At 40.4% G+C, this 27,987-nt stretch overlaps 1 protein-coding gene and 1 long non-coding RNA gene across 8 annotated transcripts in view; both read left to right on the top strand.

The window, feature by feature from the left end:
* The window catches only part of LOC146507864 (RNA-binding motif, single-stranded-interacting protein 3-like), a 168,910-nt gene that overhangs the window by 44,241 nt on the left and 96,682 nt on the right, over positions 1-27,987 (top strand). The gene's annotated exons all lie outside the window — the stretch shown is intronic.
* LOC146507865 (uncharacterized) lies at positions 2-27,106 on the top strand. The gene is made up of 2 exons (XR_014876663.1): positions 2-25,639; positions 25,716-27,106. It is a non-coding gene; the product is annotated as an uncharacterized LOC146507865 (long non-coding RNA).

The raw sequence follows: 27,987 nt of genomic DNA, 5'->3' as shown, positions 1-27,987 counted from the left end.
ATGGTCAGCAAGGTTTGACTTACTGTGTTTCTGTGTTGTAGATCAGCGCTTCGTCTTAAAACTGTTGCAAAATTGCACTCTTCAACTCCCCTTTTAAAGTTTCGCCTTCCATGTCTTGTATCTCTTTAAATCTTTCCTAACCAGTGCAAATCAGTCCAGAGTGTCGAAGTTGTTGCCTTTTTTTTTTTTTTTTCTTTTCCCCCAAACCTTTGTTAGGTCACATTCCTAAGTCTGTGCATCAGGATCCAAAGAGTGATTGTGGCATATCTCAGGCGATCATTCTTGCCTGTGTTTTACAAAACCAGCAAAACTAAATGACGGTAAAACGAGCATCAGTGTATATATGCTGGGATTGTCTTGGAACAGAGCTTGCTAAATAGCACTCTGTCCCTTTCCCCCATCTGCCTTTAAGCTGGGAGATATTGATGTCACTCAACTGGATTTTTTTTCCCTTTTCCAGCTGCGCTGAGTGCTTGACCCTTTCCTCCCTTCTCTGACCCCACCAGCTCCAAGTTCAAGTTCAGGGCAGGAGGCCCATCCTTCCCTCAATCCTTATATTCCCTCCTACTTTGTCCCCCAACCCCCACCACCCTGAGAACTCACCCTGTACCCCTCCCTTCTCTGGCAGTCCCTAGTCCATGCAACTCACCCATTATGATATGTTGTAGAAATGATTGATGGAACCTGATTTACTTCTCGGATTACCTAGAATGCAGAAAAACAAGCTCAGTTTATTTATTTTTTCCCTCCGCTCTGTCAGTTTGATCCCAGTATTCTCGCGCTCGCATAGAATTTATACATGGAGCATCTTGATAAATTCATTTCACACATGCACGCACTGACACGTACTGGTTCTTTTACCACCGAGAAGGCAGAAAATGGGTTACGAAGGGCCTGATCGATAGCTCCTGCATCATATCACCCGCCATTCCCTCTGTCTGCTCTGATTCGTGTGTGTGTGTGTGCGCGCGCAACTGTCTTTTTTTTTTTTTTTTCTTTTGTCATGATAGTAAATATGAGGAGTTGGCAGGTTTGCTGCAATATTTAGTAAATATGTACATGTCAGGCAAGAGCGATGGTGAGAGAGGCAATAAAAAAGTGTGGGAGTAGAATGCTATGAGAATAGAGAGATCATGCTACTGGTGGACAGAGTGTGGGAAGAACAGGTAAGAAAATTATTGCTCGGCTGTTAAAAATATGTTGAACTGCGAGCCAAGCAAAAACTGCGCGGTGCGTTTGCAGGCCAACAGCAACACGTTTATGTGGATTTCCAGACACTGTTGGTCGAATTACCCTCCCAATTACCGCTTTCCCGCGCTCATTCTCAGTAAGCATCTAGAGAAGGCTTGATGCAGGTTATAGAGGATTTACCTTAAAATACCCAAATGACTCTCTTACTAACAAAATAAAAAGCAAAAGTGCAAGTGTCCATTTGAGCACAAAATATTGACCACAAAGAAGAGACTTTACAAATTTTCTAGTGTTTCTCTTGCGTCTCAAAGATCACAAGTGCATGTTGGTCTGCTTTCATTTTGTAAATTGAAATGGTTCCACATGGAAGACTTTTTTCACTGCTCGTTAACTTTTTATATTGCATGCCTCACTGCAACAAGTTGTGGACAATTACTATACAGATCAAAGCTGGTGGAGTCCACTAAACAAACTTTTTGAGGCTCTGTATAACTGATACTGATCAACCAAAGCATGTCTTAACTAGCCAAAGTATCAACTTTGAAGTATCTGGTTGATCAGTATTAATGCAGGGATGGGTAGATTTTGTTCATGTTCACATGTTGGGCACATGAACTCTAAGAAAAGGGTCATCTCATAATGACTAAAAGATATTGTTGTCCAAGGCTTCAATACTTCCAGTTTAGCAGCTATTTGGCCCCATATGAAGTCTAAGATTTTTTTTTCCTATTTAATAGAGGGATGCGTTTACAGATGACACATGCAGATTGTATTTGCAGCGTGTCGACATTACCCACTTATCTGCTGATCTCAGTGCTGCACACATTCACATCTGGGATCTGTCTGATGTTTTTAAGAGCGTGCTGAAGACGAACAAACAGAAGCTGAGAACTGTTTGTTAATGCACATCTGTGATTTGCTTGTAATAAACGTCTTCAATGATAAGCACGCCTTTCTGTTTGCTAATTTGCACCAGAAAATTCACGTCTGCTTGTAGAGAATATGAAACATGTTGTTTTTAATTTTCCTTTTAATGAAAGAAACTTAAAGGCTATAGATGGTGATTGTCTCTTGGCACTCTTGTTTATTTTTTTTTCTTAAACCGGATGAATTCAAATGGGGGGAACAAATTATTGAATTTATCATCTTAACAAACTTTTTTTTTTTTTTTTGTCAGAATGAGTTTTCGACAGTGTTCATTTTGTGTTTAACTGCTGTGCATTTACGCTTGTTGTTATGATTGAAGCAAATTCACGTTGAACTTAAAAGATTACTTTTTAAATTCTGTGCCGATATCTAGCATATCTCTAAATCTGGAGCATCTAATAAAACTGACTGTGATTTGTTGCTTTATTCCACCGTACTATGCTGCATGAACACGTAGGTTGGATTAACTTCAACACTTGATGCATGCCCGTTTTACGTGTACAGATGTCACTGTGTCACACTGCTGTGGCTTGTTCTATTATTTATCTCAGTCAGTTCAAGGTCATCTCATTTCTCACAAGTATTTGCAACAGGCATCTGACTGAAACCATCACTTCATTCCTCACACTCCATCCCTCTCTTCCACCAGACCTCTCTCTGCTGTCAAGGTCATATCAAATTGGATCCTACCTACCCCAGAGTACACTCACACTGCAAGCACAGCTGAAAGGGTGTGTGTTCACGTATGCATTCATAGACAAATAAAACCAGTATCCGTGACTGTACATGAGCCTGCAACTTTGTCAATTCATGTATGAGTGTGAACTGAATTTATTTGCTCACTTTTGTGTGGATAAGTGTGGGCGTGTTATCCTGTGTGAGGTAAAGTGACTCTGTGTGCGCGCACGCGTGTGTGGCCTCTGAACAATGAGTCGTCCCCCCCCCCCCCCGTGCCTGACCCCTTTTCAGTGCAGCTTGCTGTCGTTAAAGCCCCCCCTGTCCCAGAAGAACAGTCCTCTTAGAGTGTGCGTGCACCCGCACGTCTAACTCTCCATAGAAGTTCAGGCTTAGTTATACGTCTATATGGACCTTGGATCGGCTCTTCTACTCTGACTTATATCGGTCAGGGGTAGAGGATTGTTGGGTGGAAATGTAGCCGTGCAGGTATTTTTCTGGCTTCTTTCCTTTGTCTACAGAGGACAAAAGCAGAGAGACTAAACTGGTAGTATGTGTAGTATGTATTGTGTGCTCTCTTCGTTACTTTCTCCTAATTTACAGATATCTTTTTCCATTTCTTCCCCTCTTTTTTTTTTTTCCTCCTACTTTTGCTAACTGATCTGCTGTGCCTCTTACTAATCTTGATTCCAGCAAGAGGAGCTTCTCCCTTTCTGAAAATCAATTGTGTGTGTGTGTGTGTGTGTGTGTACACATGTAGTTTGCCTTCGCTGCCCTGCAGTACTAGTCTTTAAACCTACACACTTTCTCACTGTCATTAACACACGTGCACCACCTTCACATAGAGGCAGTTATGAAATGGCTGGCTTAAACTAACAATGGGGCAGATGACGGAGTGCGTGTAAATGCGCGGCTGTTAAACTGAAATTTACTCTTGCTCTGCTTCCATAATGGGCTATAGGTATAGTTGGTGTACATTAGCAGGGTGTGGGGAGTGATAGCATGGCCTCTTATGTGAGGCCAGTGGCCCTTAATCATGGCTGTAAGAGGGTGTGAGGGGATCAGGGTGAGGGTTAATGCACAAGTGCAGCTGCACTGTTAGATTCTGTGTGATTTGTTAAAATTTAACCTGTGTGTGTGTCTGTTGTTGCTGGAGGGACTAAAGCTCAAATCTGCCATTCTTGAATATAAGCAATGTTTCAGATTTTTCTGATTGCGCTTGTGAGCTGGTTTCATTTGCTTTAATAGTTACAATTATTTAATGAAAGGATTTCTTTTTTTAAGAAATGAAGACTGCAAAAATCCCTAACAAAATGTGCCAAGTATTTTAGCTTATTATTGCTGTAATTTCCTGAGTGTTTTCCTGAGGTTGTGGTGGTGTCACTGCAACTTTAGCAAAAACAACAAACTGATATCTCTCCGGTTTGAGAAGAGGAAACATGGCATTCATGACACACGACTTTTAGTTTTGACAAGGCAGATTTTCTTAACTTCGTGTTACATACCTTTAATCTGTTACAGTGTAACAATATTAAATTAGCTCCATAACCTGATGGAGAAAGGCAAGGATTTCTTAAATCAATCAAGATGAATTGCAGGCTTTCAGCTTTAATTCAAATAGTTTACGTCAACCTTTGAGGAATTACACCCATTTTTACACACAGGCCCCAATTTTAGAGGCTCAAAAGAAACTCGACAAACTAATATAATTTTAAAAGTAAGATTCTTTCTAATACTTGGATGAAAATCCTTTCCAGACAATGACTGCCTGAAGTCTAGAACCCACAGACATCACCAAATTGTCTGTTTCCTCCCTTAAGATGCTGCAAGGCCTTTTAATGCATGCACCTGCAGTTGCAGCTCGTCTTTTCCCCTTCACTTTTGGATTTAATACTAGAAAAGCATGCCCTGTTGGGGTGAGATCAGGCGACTGACATGGCCACTGAACAATATCCCATTTCCTTTACCTTGAGAAACTCTTGGGTTGCTTTTGCAGAATACTTTGGGTCATTAATTATTTGCACTGCTCGATCTGGCTCAGGAGGTAGAGAAGGTTGTCTATTAATCGGGAGGTTGGTGGTTTAATGTCTGGTATCCTTAAGCAAGACTGAACAACTTCATCCTGATGCCTTCATCAGAGTCTGAATATTGGATAGAAAACACTTAGGCATAGAAAAGTGCTTGCATGAATGGGTGACCGAGGCTTGTATGCAGTAGAGTAGGAAAGCGCTATATAACAACCAGTCCATTTATATTTACAGTGTTCTATTATTCTTGCAATATTTGGCTAAACACGAGAGTGCAGCCCTGTTTGCTATCATCAGTTACCAGTATACAGTTAGTGGCCTGGTTCAACTGACAGCTATACATGTCAATGCCCCATAACACTGTCTCCATAGTCTTTGACAGTTCATGATCCAAAGCATATCATTCTGTTTCTGTCCTTGTCCATATCAGTCTTCCCATCATTCACTTCTCATGTTGCAAGTAAATTTAGATTTTAGTTTTTTTTTTTTCTCTCTCTTTTAGTCTCCAGTCCTTAAGATCGAATGCATTGGCCAGCTATCTATGATAATTGTTAAATGGCAGGCTTCTTCTGCCCACGAAACTGATTGTCATTCATTGTTCAGTTAATTGTGAGTCTTTGGTGGTGTGCAGAAGCAAAACCACAAAATAATTGTACATTTCAACAATTTATGGACCTAACTTTTTACCTAAGGTAATTCCTGGACACTTCCAAATATAAGCCAGCACTCTTGCTTGTCTTCAGTTTAAATGCAGAAACCTTCGAGTCTTTCTCAGCTCCCCAATGCTTTCATTTTGCTCATCTTTTTTGTGTATAGCTGTTTGACCACGCAAATGATTTTTGTCTCCGTATGCATGAATTTGCTAGTGAACTTTGATCTTTATCCGTGATGCTTCTCTAACTATAGCAGCTATTCATTTTTTTTTTTAAATTTTAATCTTTGCAGCTTGTGGTGATGATTGACTGAGGATGTGAATCTTTGATGATAATCACTAAGAGGGAGATAAGAGAGGCTAACAGGAAAAAAAAAGTCATATTATCAACCAGCTAATCATTAGTTTGCTGCAGATCAGTGTGCTAATATGCTCAGCGGCACACAAGGAGCTTTAATTAGGATAATGAGAAACAGCATTTAGTTGATATCAAAGTAATGACACATGCGGACATGCCTGGACATCTAAATAGAATATTCTGTCCCTTCAAAAATGAGCTTTTCACATTCAATTACTCCCCATTATGCGTTAGATAAATGTGGTCAGTAGTTGGCTTTGTTGTGATGAGTAAACCTCATAAAGGAAGGAGCGAAACGGAGCACACAAAACATGCCTGACCTCTTTTTGGCTTAGCTCACTGTCATTAAAACACCCTGCATTGTGTAAACACAAAGAGAACATTAAAAATTTGATTAACTCATTCACCCATCATCCATTTCACATAACCTTCCCCCTTCTTTCCTCGTCTCCTCCCGAGCTTCTGTTCCTCCTCTTGTCAAATATAAAGTACTTCGTCTTAGCAGAAACAGCCGCCATAAATTATGCAGCACACATCTCACACACAGAGACGCTGAAAAGTGTGTGTTTAGTGTGCAAAGTAAACAGAGGGTATAAGCTTTATAGCCTTGCATGCATTCTGCTCATGCCCTGTTTCTTCTCACACATCTGCCTGCCTGCATCAGTTGTAGTTTTACAACCGGCAGTATTATTACGTGCATGTTGTTTAAAGACCCAGCTATTCTGTTTAGATTTCAACTCTGATCTCCATAGCATCGCATGCCAATGAAGAGAAGAGAGAATGGCCTTATGTTGCCGCCTTCTACTCTCCCTCCTTTTTTTTTTCTCTCTCGCTTTTCCAGCCCCTATCCCACTGTGTTCTGGGCTCTCTCTCTTCCCTTTCCTCTCTCCTACCATCTGTTCAGTTTGCTGGGCCTGGGTAGTTTTTACTGCTTAAAAGGGACTCTCCTAACCACCCATATATGTCCATTTATTATTCTCCGTGGGCTGTTCTATTCTTGTCCCGGTACAGTAGTGGTTGCTGACCATTGCCTTACTATGTTAAATAGGAATGAAAAAGCTTCAGTGGGTCAGCTCATGCACGGAGGGGTGAGAGAAGCTCACCCCTGCCAGTTTTGTAATAGAAAAATATGTGCAGGAGGGAAGGAGAAGGCAGGATAGAGGCGAAAAAGGGATGTGAAGGAGACATATCAAAAAGAGAACAGATGGCTGTAGCAAAAATAATTCAAAGAAGAAAAAGAAGAGATAACGATCCAAAGGGAAATAAAGAGCGACGCTGTGAAGGAGACAGGAGTTGTAGGCTCAGTCAGGGAATAATGGTGCTGCTGCATTTTTTAATAGTTGGCCACTTTGTAGCGACCCTTGTCTAATGGATTCTCTGCCTCTTAAAAGCTCCTGTCAGAGCCCTCTACCTCTAACAGTTACGCAACGGAAATTACTGAAGGCTCCAACAGTCCCCAACACTTCCTGATAGAATAATAATATTGTCTGGCATCAAACATCATTTATTTATTTTTTTTTTGGAAAAATATGTTCAGAGTTAAATTTACTTGCAGGAAGCAGAAACTAAAACACTGAGGGCTTAAGAAATGTCCAAGACCCGCACTGATATCACAACTCTTTGAGACGAACAGCTCTGGCCGTCACTTTGCTTCCTTTTAGAACACCGCTAAGTGCCTGACAAAGACTTTATTGGTGTGGTGAAAAGGGAGAGACACAGAGCACAACCTCTAGCTGTTAGCTATTTTAAGTGTGTGTGTGTGTGTGTGTGTGTGTGTGTGTGTGTGAGTGAGTGATTCAGTGTACAGACTATGGCCCCTGGCCATGAGCCTGATCTAGTTTGTAGTGATGGAAGATACTGTTCAGGTCTTCACAAATTACAGTGGGACAGCTCCAGATTTGCATTTTATGGCTTGTGGCCTAGAAACCTACTGTAAATACAGAATGTTAATAATCCTTAACGGTTTGTGAACAGATGGAAGGCTGAGAAATATGATGTGTAAAAAGGAAAACTTTCAAATACTTTGGTTAACATAATTTTGTTTTTTTATAGAAGGAATTTCAGTTTTTGCAGTGGTCAGTCAAATGCCAAGTGTTTCAGTCAGAGCTAAAATAATACCATGTGTTGTGTTTTAAAGATTCTTGTAGAGCATTTAGTTGACTGGTCAAGAGGCATTACATCAGTGCCCCTAAAGTACATTTGGTGGAAATATGATCACAATCATTTCTGAGGTGAAAAGTTTAAGACCTTAAAAACTGTTAATGGAAAAAAAAAGTGAGTTATGAAAGAATCCTGGACACTTTGGCGTAAACCTCCAGCTGTGCTCACGTGACATCAGCCAACCTGCACAAATCGGAGGAGAGCAATAACAGCACGACTTTGAACTGCAAACTAACTTGGCTTAGTCTCAGAAGTAGAAATATTAACTTTTATTTTGAAGACCAAGTAAAGTACAGTGTTGTGGCATCATTGCTTCATCTGGAAAAGAAGAGGGAGATCTGCAACCTTGACAAAATTTATATGGGGATCTAATGCTTCAGAGGTGCTGTCGGAGGGAGAAGGACATGGTACCTAGTAATTTAGCCACAACTAAGATATTAGGATGCTGCTACTTTGCTAATTCAAGATCATCTGTTTGCCTTGGCATAAAATGAATGGGAAAAGCTTAAAAACACTGCAATATATTCAGTATCCTTAAAAGTTGGATGCAGGAACATCTGACAAATAATACATTAAAAGATTTTTCTAGCTATCTGAAATTGGTTAGTCTTCCTGTTTTCATGTCCAAGCAAGAAAATCATTCAAATTATTATCATTTTTTTGTATTTCACAAATTATTATGAAACTTACAGCACAGTTGTGGTTCTCTTTGGCATTCAACCTACATCCTCCTGCCTATGATCAAATCACAGCTGTACATTCAGTACAAGAGCACTCCCTTGTGATATTGTTTAATCAGTCTGGCTTCTGATCTAGAAGCTTCCTGTGATTCTCAGTACAACTGATTAGATATCTAGGATTTTATGAAAGTTGGCAGAGGCCTTCAACTTAACAGCTGTGTGTGAGATAAAAGCATTTTTGGAAAACTGGCCAAAATTGTTGGAATCATAGATAAATGTAATACATGTAATGACCAACAATGTTTGGTTTTTTTATGATAAACTTTCAGATTTATGCAGAACTACAGTCTGCGTTGCTCATCTTGAGCGCTCTCTATATATCGCTGCACATGTAAAACATTTCCTCTAATTATTTGTATATTCGGCTAAGAAAATAGTTTTTTAGTTGCCACTTCTTGTTTGTCTGTAGAACCACAAAATGTACTACGAAATACACATTGAATCTATGAAGCAAAACATTCAGTTGTGGTCATTGTGCTGTTTTTGTTGATAAACACATTCAGATTTTATTAAAATACTTTGTATGAAAAAGTGCATTTTTGGTCAGGACTGTAGTTAAGAATATAACTCTATAACAAACAGACATTATTTGCATGTATGGTGTGCATATAATCTTATTATCAACATCGGGGTTTGGTTTTCTTAATCATGTTTTCCATTTACTGTGTGTGTGCTCCCTGATGGAAATGCAGCGGGGTGGGTTTGTGCATTGGTGGACGTGTGATCTCTACACCAGGGACCAGATAGATAATTGAAAGATGGGCCTAAGAGATTTTCCCCATGTGGTGTTCTTTAGCACTTCCTTCTTTACATCTCCCTTTTTTGTCTTCCCCCCCCCCCCCCCCCCCCCCCCCATTGCCCCTCATCTCTTTCTATCTCATACGGTTTCAGGATAGTGCAGGCTGTTCAGAGGAAAATTTCCCCCTGTAAAATTCCATACATAGTTATGAGTCATTGCATTTTGTTAAAGATGTAGCAGTGGTATTTCCCTTTCCTTGTCTTGAATACATGAAATCAGCAGTTGTGCTAGAGTAGTCATAGCTGTTGTACTTTATTATTATTATTTTTTTTCCAATGAGGAAAAATGCGAAAAATCGACATACCATATCATGGAAGAACCTCTTGACTTCTTGGCATGAATAGCTAATAATTAAATCCGTAAGTTGTAGAACTATGACCTTGATGTCAATTTCTACTGAAAATCTTCTCCCCACCCACTTTACCTGCTTCTGTCTCATATTTTAAAAAAGATCAAAGCTTTCCAGTGTTGCATAGAGGTTACTGGAGTATGACTGACTGGCGATGCTGTCCAATCATGTACGATAAATCCCTCCAGAAGTGTGGTGAGTCAAAACCAACTAAATAGGTGCCAGGAGTGAGACCCCTGCAAAAACTGTGCATTAACTAGAAATCCAGCTTAAAATGTGCACAGGTGGGGGGTGGAAAATCCTACAGCTCAGTATATCCCACAAATTTTCTTTGCTAACACCTGGTACATGGTAAACTTTAAAACACACATTAAGGTTATACCCCACAACATAAGACTTCAGTATTTAGAGATTTCTCACAAGTTTTTTCTGGGCCAAATAACTGCAGACTGATGGGATTTTGAGTGTGTATTTCTGTTTGAAAACTTTTGTTTGTGTATGCTGGAAAGTAATGTGCGTATGGAATGAAAGCTTCACTTTTCACTGCATTAAAGTGCGCTTTCAATGTGCAGTCAGTCTCTTCATAATGGCTGCTACCCACTGATACCATTTCAGTCCTGGTCACTTTTAGAGTGCTTGCAAAGACACACAAAACATTGTTTTTTGTATCCAGAAGCAAAATGGATCGTCTCCAAGTGGGAACAAAGTCTGGTGCTCAACCTCTGTACATTTTCTTTCTTCGTTTGAGAGGAATTTTTAAAGAAACCGGGTTTAACTCCATAAAACTGCCACAGTGTTTGCCCTTGCAGACAGTTTAGCTGGGTTACAGACACACTCTTGTCCCTGAGCCAGAGGTGGCTGGCCAGAACAAACATCTCCTATTCCCTGTTAATGAAATCCTGAATAAAATTCTCCCTCCTCAGCTTGCCCCAAATACCCCCCCCACCCCCATGTACACACACACAATTGCACAAGTACACACATAAAACCATGTACTGAACCCCTATAGCCACACTCCCAGTCAGGGATTATCCTGTGAAAACACTTATTTTTTTGGACCCCAGTCAAATTACTTTTTGGACCTCTTGTGCTTTTATCAGAGCTGTCTGTGTGGGTGGAGGAGTGGTATACATGTGAATGCAGTCCAAATATAGGCTGATGCTGATTGCAGAGTTAGTCCACGTGAATGCCTACTAATGACACTTGAAAGTTTGAATTTCACAGAATTTGTGTGTGTTAGAAATTCTGGACTATATGCCAGTCGTTTTCTAAAGATAAAAAGAGCAAATCGCCAAGTTATGTTGCCTGCTGGAAAGCTGGGTTGAGGTTTATGAAAAATGAATTTGACATTTACAAATAGCAGGCATTGATATGAAGAACACGGCTAAAGCCCCCAATCAGTAGGCTTTTGGAAACGATATAATAGCAGTCAGCATATAGTCATCCTTTTGTTTACAGGGGTACAAACTTACTGCCTGGGCAATGGCCAGCTCACTCGGCTGAGCACAGATTGTTAGGCTACATTCAGCTTTTATTCATTCACACTGCAGCATCTCCTCGGAGACTACCAGCCTTTTTCAAAGTTGTGCTAGAGTCTGCTGTAAGTATGTTTTGGTGTGTGACTTGAAGAGTGTGTGAGCATGCGCATGCACAGGAGTGTGCATTTGTGTGATGTGTTTTCCTGCTTGTGCCTGAGACACAGAGAGATGATGCGAGTGTGCCAACGTGAAAGATAAACAGACTAACGATGAAGGAGGAGAAGTAAAGTGTGCGCCTGTGTGCACGTGCACATGCGTAGTGGATGTGTCGAGGATGCAAACTAGCTTTGTAGCTCTCAGTGAAGTGTTGATTTAAGTGGAAGTGGAGGGAGGAGATGGGATAAAAGGCCTGACTAGATTAGGCTGGCACACACTACTGAGGCGTGTTGTACTGCCTGGCCTTTCAGCGCACTCTGAGCGCGTGCATGCGCGCTTGAGAGACGAGTTCTTGTGTGACAATGTTGGAATTGGGTTTGTGCGTGTGACTGTTGGACGCACTTGCTCTGGTGCTGATATCGGTGCTGCTGTACAATAAAGCAGCAGATTAGCCGAGCCACCAGAGCCGCTAGAACAGCACTGAGAACACTAATCATTGTTCTGGCATCTCAGCAATATTCTGTGCTGTACATTGTTTGTTACCACAGAGAAGTGGCATTGTGAAGGCGAGGTATGGAAGTTTTACAGTGTCAGCCACGGTGTGTACCAGATTCTTTATCTCGGTGAAGATGGGAGGTAGATTACAGCTAATGCAGCTGTTTATTTCTTTAAAAGTACTTACAACCTTTCAGTTCCTGCCAGTACTGAGGCCAAATTACTACATATTCAAGCTCCCCTATCCAGGCAGCCCTTAAAGAGTATCCAACCATAATAGTTCTTTGGGTAAGGCTTGCAGAACTGTCTCTCTGAGAGTGGGAGAGTGATGTCTGAGGGTTAAAAATAACTTTTAAAGTGGTTTCAAATGCTTGAGGTGAGGTTATTTTAACTTGAACAGACAACATAGCTGCTTCAAAACGCTGCTTTTTTTTTTTTTTTTGAAGTCTTCTGCCTTTTATGATTCTTTCTTTTTAACATTTTTGTTACATTCTGCAGCTGTTCAGGCAAGATGTAAGGGTTGCTTATAGGTGTTATTTGTGCAGTGCAGTTTCAGCTATTGAGACATTAACAAATACATGCTAACAAAACACTTGAATGAGTACCTGTCTATGGTTTGTCACATTTGGCAGCAGCAACCTGAGCGTAAATTGAAGATGCTGCTAAATAGGGTTTATACAAATGTAGTTATTGCTTTCTGTTCACAGTAAGTAAACAATGAACTGTCAGAGGCAAGAAAAAGGGGGGGAAAATTTGTGAATTCCACAAGCATGCTGTCATTTGTGCTGAACCATTGGAGGAGACAGAGACATTTGTCTGCTACATGTGGTACAAGAGCAATCTGCATTTTTCATTGATTTAACTTCCTGCATAAATAATTAAGAGCCTGAGAGGCAGTATCTTCATGTACTGTACATTTTCATCTTTATATGTGCACAATCAATTTGTCTGGCTAAGTAGAAAGTGCATGGTTGATGGGTGCTTTTACAGGGTTAGTATGAACATGCGTCTAATTCTATGGAGCCCATTTTGACATTCATTAAAATGTACTTTGTGCATTTAGGATGTTTGGCATGCAGTACATACTGCTGAACATCATTAGGAGAATTCTCTTATCAGAGCTTGACATTGTTGTTGGACTCATGCTGACTTAGGACTGACTCAGTCTCCTGATGCTGAATTTCACAGAACTTGACCAAATTTCCAAAACCATGCTAATATTGAACTTTATGGTGTGTTTATTGATTTTAATTAACAAGTGCTGTAACATTATTGACTTTAGACATCAAGAGAAGATTCATTGTCCTGGTATAGTGCCCACCATAATGATTGGGACAAACAGTTTATGTAGTTTTGCCATTTTGTACTTTTGCTTTTGTACATTACCACAGCAAAATGTAAATCAATATATGATCAGAGTGCAGACTTTTAGTGTTACTTCAATGGGTTTCAATTTTTTTTTTGTACAAACTGCTTAAGAATTACAGCCATTTTTCTTCAGTCCCACATTTCCAGAGGTTAAAAATTAATTGGACAATTGACTGACAAGCAGTTTTACAGCAAAGTGAGGTCCGCTCCCTTGCTGTTTCATGTGAAATGAAGCGGACACAATATCTGAAGTTGAGTCAAAGTAGTGAATTGGTATTTTTATAGCTTTCACTGTTATGTTAAATATGAGACCCAAAGAGATGGCAGTGAAAGCGAGAGAGTCTCTAAACCCAAACAAACCTATCACAGAGAAATGGGAGGAGGCAGGTGTATCACTGTCAAAGTCGAGACGGCTTTCTGAATGGAAAAAGAAAGTATATACAAAAAGTTACAAAACACTGAATATACTCAAGAACCGGAAGGTCACACTAGATTTGGCCACAAAACATCTAAAACGCCCAAAAAGTACAGAAAAAATCAGTGGAAAGATGAAACAAAGATTAACTTGAAACTGCTTACGATCCAAAGCAATGCCACATTATCTGCTAAACATGGTGGATGTAACATGGGTATGGGTATAATGCCTGCCAGTCACTAGTGTTTATTAAAGATGTGATTGCTAATAGAAATAGCAGGATAAATCTTTAAGGCTATACTCTCCTCAGATTTAGCCTAATGCCACAAAACTGACTGGACAGTGGGTCATTTACACTGTGAAGCAAGGCAAAGAAATGAGAGATTCTTCTATGGCCTAGTCATTCGCCTGATCTCAATTCAATAAAAGATGTTTTAAAAACCAAACTGAATGCAAAAAGACTAACAAACAAGCAGAAACTGAAAGTGGCTGCAGTAAAGTGAAGCTTGAGAGCAAAAGCAGCATTTATTGGTGTCCATGGATTGCAGGCTTCAGGCAGACATTGGCTGCAAAGGAGTTTCATCCAAGTATTAAAATCTTTACATTTATTTTATTTTCATTTTGAGCCTTAGAAAGGGGAACTGCGTATAAAAATGACTTTAATTCCTAAACAGTCCATCAAAAATTTTGTGAAACCTCTTGAATTAAAGATTAGTCTGCACTTGAGTCACACATTCATTGTTTGTACACAACCACAGTGGATTGTAAATCTGAGGCAAAACTACGTCTTTATCCTAAAGATTATACAGGACACTGTATATAGAAACAATTACTATTTTAGTTTAGGAACCGTTGTTATGGTTTTTATTCAATTTTATTTCCCCACAGCAACATTAATAGCGCACAAACTGCCATAAGTTAGTCCTTGCAACAATTTTGTAAAATTATAGCCATCAGACTCCACTACCATTATGAACTACCATTATGATTAAAATCAAAGGCCTATGCGTGCACACTTGTAGGATTAAATGAAACTGATAGCATGTAGTTTAATGTACAATCTCACACTCCTCAGTTACACACAGACACACACAGAGAAAGTGTCAGCCGCTAGATTAGATGCAGTGGAGACTCTGCGTACATCAGGAGGAGCTTTCAGTGCACTGCAGATAATACTAACTGTAGCACTCTTACCAATACCAACCCTAGAATTATCCTCTCAGCGGAGGTCTCCGAGTCCTCTCTGTCTCTCTCAAGAAGAAATCAATGATGTGTGGGACACTCCGGCAGTACGGTGGGGGACCCACCTGCATGCAAGGCATACAATAACTCCAGATTAGTCTCTTCTTAGTACAGAATAAGAAGATAATACAGTTGTAAGCTGGTGATATTGTTTTCAGTCTGAAAGATTTAACAAGCAGAATGTTTTTCTTTTTAAAGATAGTTTAGAGTGCTTCCTATTATAAAAAATCACACTGATGAATTCATACACTAAGGCTTTTTGTTTTTTTAATCTCATTAGGACCAAAGTGGATTAAATACGAAGCATACAGAGGTGAAACTGCTACCAATGCTGCAGTAAGTTCATCCAAAAGATTATTTTCAGAAAGTCACTGTATTCCAGTCATGGATATTTCTTTTTACACGACACAGTGACTGTGACTGCATACTAAGGAACAGACCTGCTTATAAGGGTGGGTGGGTTAAGTGAAGACCTTAGGAACATACCGCAGTGATACAGTTGGTGGGTGTCCTGCTATGAATTTTAGGGTCTTCCACAACACATAAGTTGGAATAAGGTCTTTGACTTGTCCAATAGCACATTATTATTCCTGGACATTTCTTTTGGTAGAATAACTTGAGTGCTGAAGTTGTCCTTCTGCTTGGCACTCTGTCTTTTGGGATTTAGCTAGTGGACAGATGTCCTGACATTTTGATTCAGTTTAAAGATAGAATGATGTTATTATGCTTAGATTTTTTCTTTCTTTCTTCAAACAGGATGCATCTCATTTTAAATGAAACAAAATATTGTTCCAACAGCATTCTGGCTGAGCAGTTGCTTTCTGCGTGAAGGTCCCGCCGTCCCACCCTACCGTAATAAGTGTTCTCACCCCTCAGACTATTACACACTTTGTAGTCAGCGAGTCCTAGCGAGGACAACAATAGCCTTGAATTTTCTTCATTTGTAATCAATCTGAGGAATTTGGGAGTTTCAAACTCAAAGAAGTCTTTCTTGGAAATCTTACAGTGAATTACTTCCTCCAACACATGTTGTGAAAATCAGATCTTCGTCATCCTGTTTATTGAAAACAACTGAAATCTCTTTACCGGTTCCTTTTTTCCCTCCTTTTCTTTTAAAGACACTAAAAGACACTAAGACGCTAAAGTAAAAAAAAGTGAGTTGCTAGTTAGCCTGGAAGCGTGTGGTAGTTTAAACGTCCACAGAGAATTCTGGGTCAAAAACAAAGTTAAAGCAAAACAGCTGAGGAAAAGTGAAGCAAATAATCGGATTAGAGTAAGGAGTGCAAAGGCAAAAATAACCCAGTCAGGGAAAGGGGGGGAGGGGGGGTGTAAAATATGTAGAGCCTATAAGATAATCTTGTATGAAGAGAGTTGTTTGGTTTAAAGATCTACTGTCACTCTGGTATAGGAATCTCATTGTGCATCTGTCTGCATTGCCAGTGCACTAGAGTGGTATATGAGACATGTCAGGCGAAAAGCTGAAAGACAGTTCTAGAGAGTTCAAAACATACAATCTGGACTTTACAACAGTCAACCAGAGACATAAAGTCTAGCTGAATTACAGATTGAGTGACACACTCAGACAGAAGGAAAATGGGGCTGACAAAAGAGGAGTGGCAAAACAGAGACAAAGCAGTGGAGACAGACTTTTGCTTTCTTCCAAAGTATTGCCACAAGCTGTTGGGCTCAGTCTGCCAACCTAGAACAACTTCCCAGCCATAGATAAGCTTTGTGTGCAAGCGCATGTGTCTGTGAGTGTGTGTACATAATTCATAAGCAAAGCCAAATCATGATCTAGAGATTATCATGTCCAGTGGCACAGAAGTAGAGCAAAGAGAGAAAACTATAGATGGACTGGTGGATGGACAGAAAAGTGTTTATAAGGGGAAAACTGCAAGGTTTATAGTACAAAATCATTTATAGGATGTGTATATATATATATATATATATATTTATATATATAAACCCCATACTTAATGCAACAGCATGTGTTCACATACGCATTCCCAGGCACCTTCTGTTTCTCTATCTCCTTTCAATGGCTCCCTCTTTTACTTTCAAGGAAGGGTAATCCCTCTTGTAGTTAATGTGCTGTGACATTTCATGGTACAATAGGATTTGGGAGACACTATGTATTCTCATGGTGCCGGGGTCTGGCTGATAACCTTGCTGTCTGGGTGATTTTGGACTCCAGCAACTCTTGGGCTAGCTTTTATCTCACTTTGGAAATCTAATTCTCAAGGTAGAAATGCAATTCACGGTAACACAGACTGTGAGGTGACGCACCAGGGGTTATTGTAAAAACCACAGTAACTGCATGCTGTCATGCATCATCTCAAATTCACAAATTCACTGCTAGTAACATCTGATTCATAGATTCAATGTGGCATCAGCTGCTGTGACAGATTAACGTTTTGCTGAGCGGCAGTGCAGGTGACAGCCAGTGAAATCTTTATACTTATGGAGTGGTGCATGCTGGATACGTACCGTGTGCTGTTGGAGCCACTTGCCTTTGAGAAAAGCATTTAATATTAGACGGTGTAAAAATATTGTATTCTAGGTTGTTTCCTGGAATGTTAGGGATGAGATGAAATGGTTGAGAATTTCCATGTTTTGCTGAGGGACATGAAGGGAGCAGAACATGTAATCATAACCAAGGAAGGAGGGCCTGTTCTCTGCTGCCACTTTTATTGTATTTGAAAACATGGTGCCAGCTATCACTGTCACCTGAAGAGGCATGTGAGATACAGCTCAACTTAGAGGAAAATCAAGTAAGTAGTCCATGGTGAGCTGGCATTGGTCTTTGACTTTTACTTGAAGCAAGTTGTGTTACGTGACATCATGTCATAGACCACATCTGTAAAGTCAACCACATTTAAATCTTTGCTCTGTGAGAGTTTTGGGCTTCTTTATATGGACAGTAAAGAAAAGTGCCAACTGCAAACAGTAAAAGAACAACAATTAGAGAGCAGGACAGGACAAAAGTCTGTTACTCTGCTTTTTTGCTGAATTGAGACAGAATGTCTAAATTTTAGGAAGAATCTTGGCGTATGCAATTTGACATGATACAGGCAGCAGGGTTTTGCCTTTGGATGAGCTCACGGCCAAAGTTCTTATCATGCCTGCAGGTTGGATATAAGGACTTTTCCCATTTTTCCCGTCGCCCTTCAGACCAAGTGCCTAGGCAAAGGCAGTGTTGGAAGGGATGATGTTAAATGTTTTACATGACATTTCATTGTTTTCTTCTTTGTTTGGAGGAAGTTTAAGTGCCATAAATAACAGCATTAGCAACTTAATTCCCCTCAGTTATACCTTCTCAGAATTCAAACAAAACAGCTTTAAACAACCTTTGATTTGGTTATGACAAAATAATAATAATAAATGTTTATATTATCGCTTAGTTATTTAAACTGTAGTGAAGCCTCCGGTCTGAAAAGGCTAATTCGATTCACAGGTTGTCATTTTGATCTACACTAAGACGAGCCTTAAATCATCAAATGAATGACTTTAATCCAAGTCATGCAAAAAGGCTCCAACATAGTACAGAACATCTTCTGCCTAAGCTAAATGCAGATTACAGCTGAAGTGAACTGAGTGTTTATCTAGCTAACAGCCATACCAAGGGACTAACGTCTTGTCGCTTTGATTTGCCGTAAGATTTCTTTTGAGAGCGTGACAGCGAGCGTGAGACAGTGAGAAGTGTCACGCCCAGATTTATGAGACGGGCTTGGCAGGCCTGATATTGCTGTTTTGGCTGACTGTGTTATACCTGGAGGGAACTCGCTGCTGCCGCCGCTACACTGTAGCCAATTTAGCTGGAGCACAGCTGCTAAGAGGCTCCCCGAGGTGTGTGTGTGTGTGTTTCAGGATTAGCCACGGCACCAATTAAAGCCTCACACTGGTTTTTAAAGGATAAATTATTAACAGCAGAAGTGACCCCTCTGGTGGCCTTTCTTTCCTCCTTTGCTATTCTCATGTTTTTTTTCCTCCTCCTTTTCTCTCCAGTATTCATACACTTTTATCAGACTTGCTTCCCTTTCGTTTTCTTGTATTTGCCTTTCCTTGCTCTTGTTCTTATTCGCTACATTTCAGTCCTTAAAACTTAAAGTCTTTGTGCAACCTCTAAAAGATTGTAGCAGGCTTTTTTTTTTTGTCCTGAGATCAAGTGTCCTTAAAGCTGCAATTTTACATCATATGTGTATTCCCCTTACTGAGTCTTTAGGCAGATTGATGCCTTCGGGATACAGTTGGGTAAGATTGTTGCTCTATGCAGCTCTGTTGCATTCTCCTTTTTCTCCCTGTGCTCAATAGCAAAAGCATGTTAGCCGGTAATGGATACTTTTAACCTTTTCCAGGTAATTTGATCAGGCCTTTAAATCAATCCAAACACTGTGTCGGGGTTATGATTTAATGCGAATACACAACTGCTACTTCTGTTGAGCTTCTGTGTTTTTAAATAAATGGACGAACCATGTCTGTTGTGAATGCTTTAATCCTGGATTCTGAATTGCAGACGTGAGATGCTGTGCACCATCTCTCACAATAACATGAGACATGAGACTTGAAATGCTTCACAAGCATAAATGTATTAAACACCACTTCATGTTGCCATTCAGTATTCCAGCTAATGGAATTTCCTGTGGAAAATTCTCCGACATCCCCTCGTCATAGTTGCTCATCATTATCCAGATGTGTTTTGATTTGTCAGTTGACTCTAAAATGTGATTTTCATTTCAACAGTAAAGTGCATTTTTGAATTAGAGTCCCTGGTGTAAAATTATTAAGCTTAACTCACTCCATGTACATCAGATTTTTACTCTGCCTCTCTGCCTGGCCGGCTGTGTTATGTATTTCCTTTTAAGTCATGGTTTGGGTTCCTGTCCAATCATCCACCTGCAAAATAAAAATATTAATGCTCAGTTATAACTTTGTTCTGGTATCAAAATTTTCCCTCTAGATATCGTCAGGTCATCATCTGATCTCACAGAGGTCAGATTTCACTAAATATGTTCCCGTTTCTCACACTCTGATTTCTTCATCCTTTCTTCTGTCCCACCAATTTTCCCATTCCTCCCACCTCTGTCTTCTCTCATTCCCTGAATATTTGCCCTTCTCAGATTTGATTAAGGAATTTAATTAGAGCGAGGGACATAGTGGAGGAAGGAAGGAAGCGGCTAATAAATGTTCGGTAACCCAGAGAGAACAAAAGGTAAAGATAAGTGTATTTAAGTCAGACCTGGGGAATCTGAAGTGGAGGAGCTTATTGAACCTTATGTCAATAGCCAAGACTGCATAGATTTAGTTGTGCATTGATGCTGCATCACTGCTCCTGCAGGTAAATCCTGCAGCACCCTTGAAGATTTACATTCACCAACCACTTTATTAGTCACAACCAGGCTAGTGCTAGACACCTATTTACTTTCAGAACTGCCTTAATTCTTTATGGCACAGAATCAACAAGGTGCTGAAGAAATTCCTGAGATTCTCGTGCATATTGAGCAGCTGTATCTCTACTAATTGAAGATTTTACATGTTGTGCATTCAGAGATGTGTTTTATGGTAAACTAGAGAAGGATGGGTGGGAGAATGACCCCAAAATAGGATACGCGGTAAAGAAGATGGATGCCACTTGCTTAGGTTGTGCTACCTTTAAAACTTTTATTCCTTAACAGAAGGTAGTAAAACATAACCTCATCTTCTAGGATGTTTACTAGATGATGATGGAGGGTACCATATTGTGTTGAAGTACGGCTGAGCAGCTAGCTGTACAATGCTGTCTCTAGAAGCACATACTTTGCTATTTTAAGGGCATAGATGCACTTAAACTACATGTAGTACACTACAAGTACCTGGATGTTGGCGCTATGTTGGCGCCTTAGCAGACTGGGAGGGACTTCAAAGCACTTTTCAGCCAGCTGGAGAATGTCGTGACCATGAAAGAAGTAACCATAAAACGGGCGCTTAAGCAGGACCCAGGAGACAACAGCTCAACGTTCACAGATTTTACTGGCACAACAGGTGTCTTCACTAAAGGAATGTTAAACAGGATGTGCATGGGAAGGAGTCTCTGGCAACTTGGGACAGCAATCCTGAGATAGAGGAGATGAGCGTTGGACACAGTCCAAAGTATGAGTGAGTCCAAAGCTGTGAGCAAAAAGCACATTTAAATTGTGAGGTCTTACTTGGAAGTGATGTGAGGTGAGCTGTGGGAGGAGCCACGGATCAGGGTTTGAGTGTAAGGAGGCAGGTAAGTCCAGAGGCTTAGTATAGACTATGTGCACATTAGCATATGCTATTTCCGGTGCGGAAACTCCTGTGGGGAGCTTTGTTTCCGGTGTCCTATTCGCGCCTTGTTTATGGTCCAAAACAAGTTAAGTAAATGAATGAATCAAGTGGCGATTTACATTTCTATAGATGTCTTGGGCATTTACCCAATATATCTGTAAATGATGTTCATCGACTTGTCGATATTTTCTCCCCGCGCCTCAGAGCAAAAGAGAAAAGGGATTCAAATGTTATATTTCTCAGTATCTGTAAACAGCTGTCCCTCGTTATCGCAGGTGTTATGTTCTAAAAATAACCAGCGATAGGTGAAATCAAGTAGCCAATTTTATTTTTTGACGGTGCAAAACGTTTTGTCGACATACAGTACTGCACTTCAGAGTCACACTGCTAGCCCAATTCTGTACTGTACAGGAGAGACGTCACGGAGGAGATCGTGTGCAGCAATCAGGACGCAGGACACAATGTGATGTAAAAAAAATAAGCATGCAAACTTGCACTAAAAAAATCTGCGAAACAGCGAGGTGAAAGGTGATCCACGTAATAGCGAGGGACCACTGTAATTTTGAAGATAAGTCACAACATACCCTTCGTAAATACTAATGTATAGGAACCTTTACCAGCAATCATTCATTTTTTGTGTGGCTTTTTTCACGGTTTGTTAACATGCTGTGTAGGTGTGTACTTGACTAGCTGATATCGACATAACGGGGAAACATCTGGTTTGACTATTGTTCACCTGTAGTTTGAATGCTGAACATTTGCCTGTTTAAATCATGAGACCAGTCACTATACAGAGATGTGCTTCTAAATGTGGATGATGTGTCTTCTGCATGCAGTAATGCAGTTCTGCTTGTGTTGAGTGATGTAAACAACTGATCGATCTAAACTCTTTAAACGTCAAAATTGATCATTAGATTTTTATGACACAACAGTGGCGAGTGTTCCCACCTTCTGCTCTTTGTAACTTAACGCGATCTTTCCATTTTCGAGTTTTGGACATGATTTTGTATATCTCTGCAGTAGTGATTGACCGCAAAGTAAAGCTACCGGAAATGTACAACCCTACATCCAGTCTCAAACCAGGAAGTTAGCATTTTGTCGTGCACAGGGTCTATTTGACAAAGTTTTCCCAGAGAAGGCAGGCCAGCTCAATAGAAACAGGTGAGTGAAATTGGATTTGTAACTACTATTCAGCCACAGGAATCACTGGAGGAGAAACACAAGGGGGTTAGCATGGGAGATACTGAGGTTTTGCTTAGAGCCATAGAGAAGCCTGATTACCGCTCGGTAGGACAATAATCTGGCAGAGGCTCTGTGTTGGAGCAGGTGACAGAATAATAGGGGACAGGTATGCAGGCCGAAGAGCAGGAACATGGAGACCTGCACCCTATCCTCCTCGAAACAGAAAATGTTAGTATTGCAGAAAATGACAGATGACCAGTGCAGACTATGACAGAGTGAGATTTGTCAGCACCAATGGTGACTTTAATCGTAGCCAGCTAGAAAACAGTTGCTGCTTATTATTTTTAATCAGGCACTGATAAAATAGTTTGGTCTTCATGCATATTAAGTTGGCATCACACTGTAGAAAAAATTATTGTGTGGCCTTTAAAAGTGTGTTCTACTTACAGTGGCGGTCGTTACTGTAAGTGCACACCTCAACGCTCCTCATTTGAGAAAAGACAACCTTGTTAAAGAATTCAGACTATGGAATTAATGTACACGGTGTATTACATAGAATTGTCAGATGTATTTAGGCTTTTTGTTTTTTTGCATTATGGCAGTACCTGGAAAAATGTCATGTATCCATGTATTGTGGCAGTAAATCGGAATGTCTGTTTTAACTTAATTTAAGCAATTTGGGTTAGTGAATCTAAACCTTTTTGTTATAAAATCCATCTTTACAATCTTGAATATGCGCACAAACCTTTTAAAAAAATGTTTGTTTTAATAATGTAACAAGTTACTATTCTGTTGCCTTGCATTTTTCGATGTACTGTATGTCCCCACCTCTGATGTTGCTGCATTTGGCATTTTAATTGATTCACTAATGAGAGTAGACCACCCCCAACACCCCAGCCTAGACACGCTTGTATGTTGGAGAATTACTGAACGATAATTCTTATCGCAGTATTTCTTATTGTTGTAAGATGATGAACCCAACACACACCAGTCTGTACACTCAGACGCATGCAGATACACATACAGGACTGCACCAAATCCTATCTTTTCAGCTTCTCATTGTTGCTGTGGAGAGACATTATTCTGTCTGCACACTTAATCTATAGTCTCCATTCTTTGACCTGACGCTATATAAGCATTCTGTCTTATTCTTATGCCCTCTTATTCTGATGGTAATTTGACTGCCTGAAAAGACTGGCAGAGGATTGTTCTGTCTCATTCAACAAAATACGGTAAAAAGTCATTCCTGGGATTAAAAAAAAAAAAAAAAAAAAAAAGCTCTGCGGTGGATTTCCATTGCTCCGTCGTCGTGTCTGCAGTTGCCTGTCGGCCTCCCGTTCATATGCTAATGAGCCAGAGCTTGATTGTTTCCTCATATTTTAATCTCCTGCATGGTGCTGGAGGGGAGGGGGCAGCAGATAGGAAGAGTGTGGGTATGAGGAAGAAAGATGAGACTGAAGGGAACGAGATGATGGATGAGGAAAACAGGACAGGGCAGAGGGTGTTGGAAACTGAGGAATGGAGAGGAGAAAGTTGAAAGGGAAAGATTTTTTTTTTTTTTTTTTTTTTGAGATGGCTGACTGAGATGATATATTGAAGGAAAATGTTTGACAAGAACAGTAAAGAGGTGAGGGACGGGGGTGGGGGGCAGGATGAGGTTATTAATATGCAAGAAGTAGGCGATAAGATAAAGACGGATAGAATCACTGCAGGATGATAAGCTGCAGATGGAATACACAGTTCACCTTATCAGGAGACATCCAGAGTTTATTAGCGGTGACAAAAAAGAGGTACTACTACAGATGGAACTCTGCAATATTTTATATTACTTAATTTTAAACTTCAAGGGGGGTCATTGAAGATCAATGAAACTTCTGCACTTTTTCTTTTTGTAGAAGTCTGTTTTAAACCATTCATGATTCACCAACCCTGTCTGCCACCGCTTTTCATACATACTGCCGGATTGAAACACATTGACCAGGGGGCAATGAGAGGAGGAGCGAGAGAGACTTTCTTGAATAAACTAACGTTGAATTTGCATAAATATACATAATAAAAGAGCTTTGTGCAATGCGCCTCTTCAATATGCATGTTTTTTTCCTCTTTTTGTAACTTGTATGCTAGAGGTCATGCAATTTAGAAGAATGTAGAATGAGATTTGTTTTTTTTGGAGGGGAAATATACTCGGAGAGGTGGAGATAAAATCATCTGGGTGGGTTTTGAAGTATAATGTAGTGGAATGTTTTTGTTGGGTGTCACTCAGGAAGGGTTTTCTTTAGAAAAAGCATGCAAGGTCAACCTTTTTTGTAGTTGGATTTGAAAGTTGCTGTGATTGTGGCAGGCAGCAGAGATGGCACATATGCAAGGATATGGCTTGATCAAGGACTTGAATCTGAGCCAGTGTGTGCACCGCACCTACAGGATGTATTTGGTGGGAAATACAGTACCTGCACTGGTGGAGCCTGTCTTAAAATGAAAACTACTGAAGGAAAATGATAGTAAATGGCCTGTATTTATATAGCGCTTTACTAGTCCCTAAGGACCCCAAAGTGCTTTACATATCCAGTCATCCACCCATTCACACACTGGTGATGGCAAGCTACATTGTAACCACAGCCACCCTGGGGCGCACTGACAGAGGCAAGGCTGCCGGACACTGGCGCCACCGGGCCCTCTGACCACCACCAGTAGGCAACGGGTGAAGTGTCTTGCCCAAGGACACAACAACCGAGACTGTCCAAGCCGGGGCTCAAACCAGCAACCTTCCGATTACAAGGCGAACTCCCAACTCTTGAGCCACGATCGCCCAGATAGTGTTGCCAAATCTGAGCATACTATATGCTAACCATTAACCACCAACCAACAAATTTCATTTTTGGAAGCACCTGCTTGGCCAGATATATTTTTCGGATGTTCTGACACAGAATTCATAAACTACCTTCATTTTAAGCAGTCAGAGCAGTATGCACCCATTTTCTGTTACATACAGCAGAAGATCACACAGGTTGGGAAAATGTTCCAACCTCTGTTCTTTGAGGCATACGCTGTTACATAACTCCATTATTTAGACAACTGCCAATATTGCATGTCTTTCCAGCATATTTACAGTGCAAGTGCATTCTTGTTGATATGCAATTCAGGTGCCTGTGTACATAAGGTGTGGTTATGACAGCAGGTTTGTTGCTATGGCTACAGCTTGATAAATATATGGTTAAGATGGGCAGCTAAAAATGTTAAGACACTGATTATAGCCAAAGAAACAAAAAAACAAAACCCAAAAACATCAGATGCAGGTAGAACTGGGCCATATCACACCGTTCACGGTAATACCGGTATAATGTTGGGCAATGATAAGAAAATGAAATATCGCGATAGAATCTGGGTTAAACGCGCATGCGCAGTGAGAAAAAGCATGGCGGCGACGGAGAATGGTTTGTAAAAATGCTGCAACTTCAGTGGTGTGGAATTGGTTTAGCTTTCGTCCGTCAGATACACACCACAGCACAATTTTGATACAGCATGCTAGCGGACCGTCGTTATTACCGTGTTTTTTGGAAAATATGGCACGCTTAAAATCAGTCCTTTGATTTTTCTGAAAATCAACAGTGCCCCTTATAATCCTGTGTGCCAATATGTATGAATTCTGGTTGTGTTTACTGACCTCGAAATGATTTTATGTACACGGCGCTCGAAAATCTGTCAAATGTTTTAGTACAACTTTGCTAAGCTACGAAGCCGCACCGCTTGATGGATTGTCGGAGCATTACGGCTACCGTAGGCAGGCGCCTCGCGGAGTGATACGTACTGTGCTTCAACATATTACCGTATTGTGTGTGTATAACCTCTTTTAAGTTTTGTGGATATTATACATGGTTATGCTGAGGATATTTTGGTCAATTTCCACTGGAAATGCCTTTTGGTTAAACTGTCAGCAAGGAATTTGCATTTGCACTGTAAAATTTTTATATAACTTTAATGCACATAAAAAAAAAGCTGCTTGTTTAAGTGAAAATACATTGATGGGGTTTTTGTTTTTTTTGTTTTTTGCACTAATAAAGTGGTGGAGTTGTAAAGTATTTTGTCTAGAGTCAATTATATCGTCAGTTATATCGGTATCGCAAATTTTTCTAATATATATCGTGATAAGTATTTATGGTCATATCCCCCTGCTCTAGATGCAGGTCAAAAAAGTCCATCGTCCACACTGATATTCACATGCTATGTTTTGCTTTACCACCAATTGGGCGTATTACTTAACAGCTGGTAACTGTGAGCTGCACAATTGACAAAGAATAGCAGGGATGATGGCTGTTTAATAGAAAACACTCTAATTTCTTTGCTGTAATGTAATGGTGCATTACTGTGTTTAGGTTACCTTTTTCCAAGTGAATTGCTGTCTGACTTGAGATGCAAATGCATTTAGATGAAGTGCCCCATGTTTGTGTTTTTCAACATTTCCCATAACCCCACACACCGACGGTGACTCAGCCTTGGTCTCCAGAACAATAGGTGGGCAGCCTAATACAACTTTGAATCAATCACAGCTTGCCTGTATATGCACAGCCTGAACCACCCCTCCTCGACCCACCCACCCACTACCCTCCCCATGACCTTCTCAAAAACACAGCCGCAGAAATTCGCTGAGAGTTCAGCAACCTACCACAGCCTCTCTCCATCATCTCTTTATCTCCCACCAGGCCTGTGAGCACAAAGTCCAAACTGCATGGCTCCTGGGATGTTTGTGCAACATGTTTATGACAGCCCAAGTGTTGTTGATGCTGCTGTTGCTGATGTTAACGAGAGAGGGAGAGGTAAAAGGCTGGAACGTGTTGTTCCACTGGGAAACAACCTTGACGACCTTGATCTTCTAAGGAGGCTGAGGGAAGTAGAGAAGGATTCATATGGGAAGGTGGTGGCTGAGGAGACTGGAGAAAGGGAAAAGCTAAAACAAAAGATTCTAGAAAGACTAAGTGGCAGCAGATTAAATATAATGATAGATGAACAAAGTATTGAGATTTTTATCATTTAGACAACGAAAACATTTTGATGAAAATATGAGCAATTTTCAAGTCGAATATCCTGCATCTATATATTAAGTAAAGAGTCTATTTATGAAACACCTTGCTGCAGTTTCCTGTTGCACTTCTGCTTTGGCAGCAAGTTAAATAGGTCAGACTGTTTTGATTGGCTCACGTTCTGTTTTAATTAAAGTGAAACTCGTCGGTGTGACTGACCTCACACTTAGATGTAGTCTGATGAAACTTGCAGACACCCTGGTAAAACCTGAGCATGCCTTTTGAACTAAGGAAGCCTTCAATTACAATAACCATGCTATGGTAGCTCAAAGGGTATGGTTAGGTTTAGTATTACAATTATAAAATATAATGCTTGGTCTGATATGACACATTGGCACAACACTGTATGGGTGCCACAGCCTGGACCTCTGAACCACGATCTCCACATGATGACAATGCTATATAGAGCTGTT

Source organism: Neolamprologus multifasciatus, chromosome 11 (assembly GCF_963576455.1).
Source record: "Neolamprologus multifasciatus chromosome 11, fNeoMul1.2, whole genome shotgun sequence".
Classification (NCBI taxonomy): Eukaryota; Metazoa; Chordata; class Actinopteri; order Cichliformes; family Cichlidae; genus Neolamprologus; species Neolamprologus multifasciatus.
Note: the sequence above shows the minus strand (reverse complement) of the source record. Positions and strands in the feature narration are given on the sequence as shown.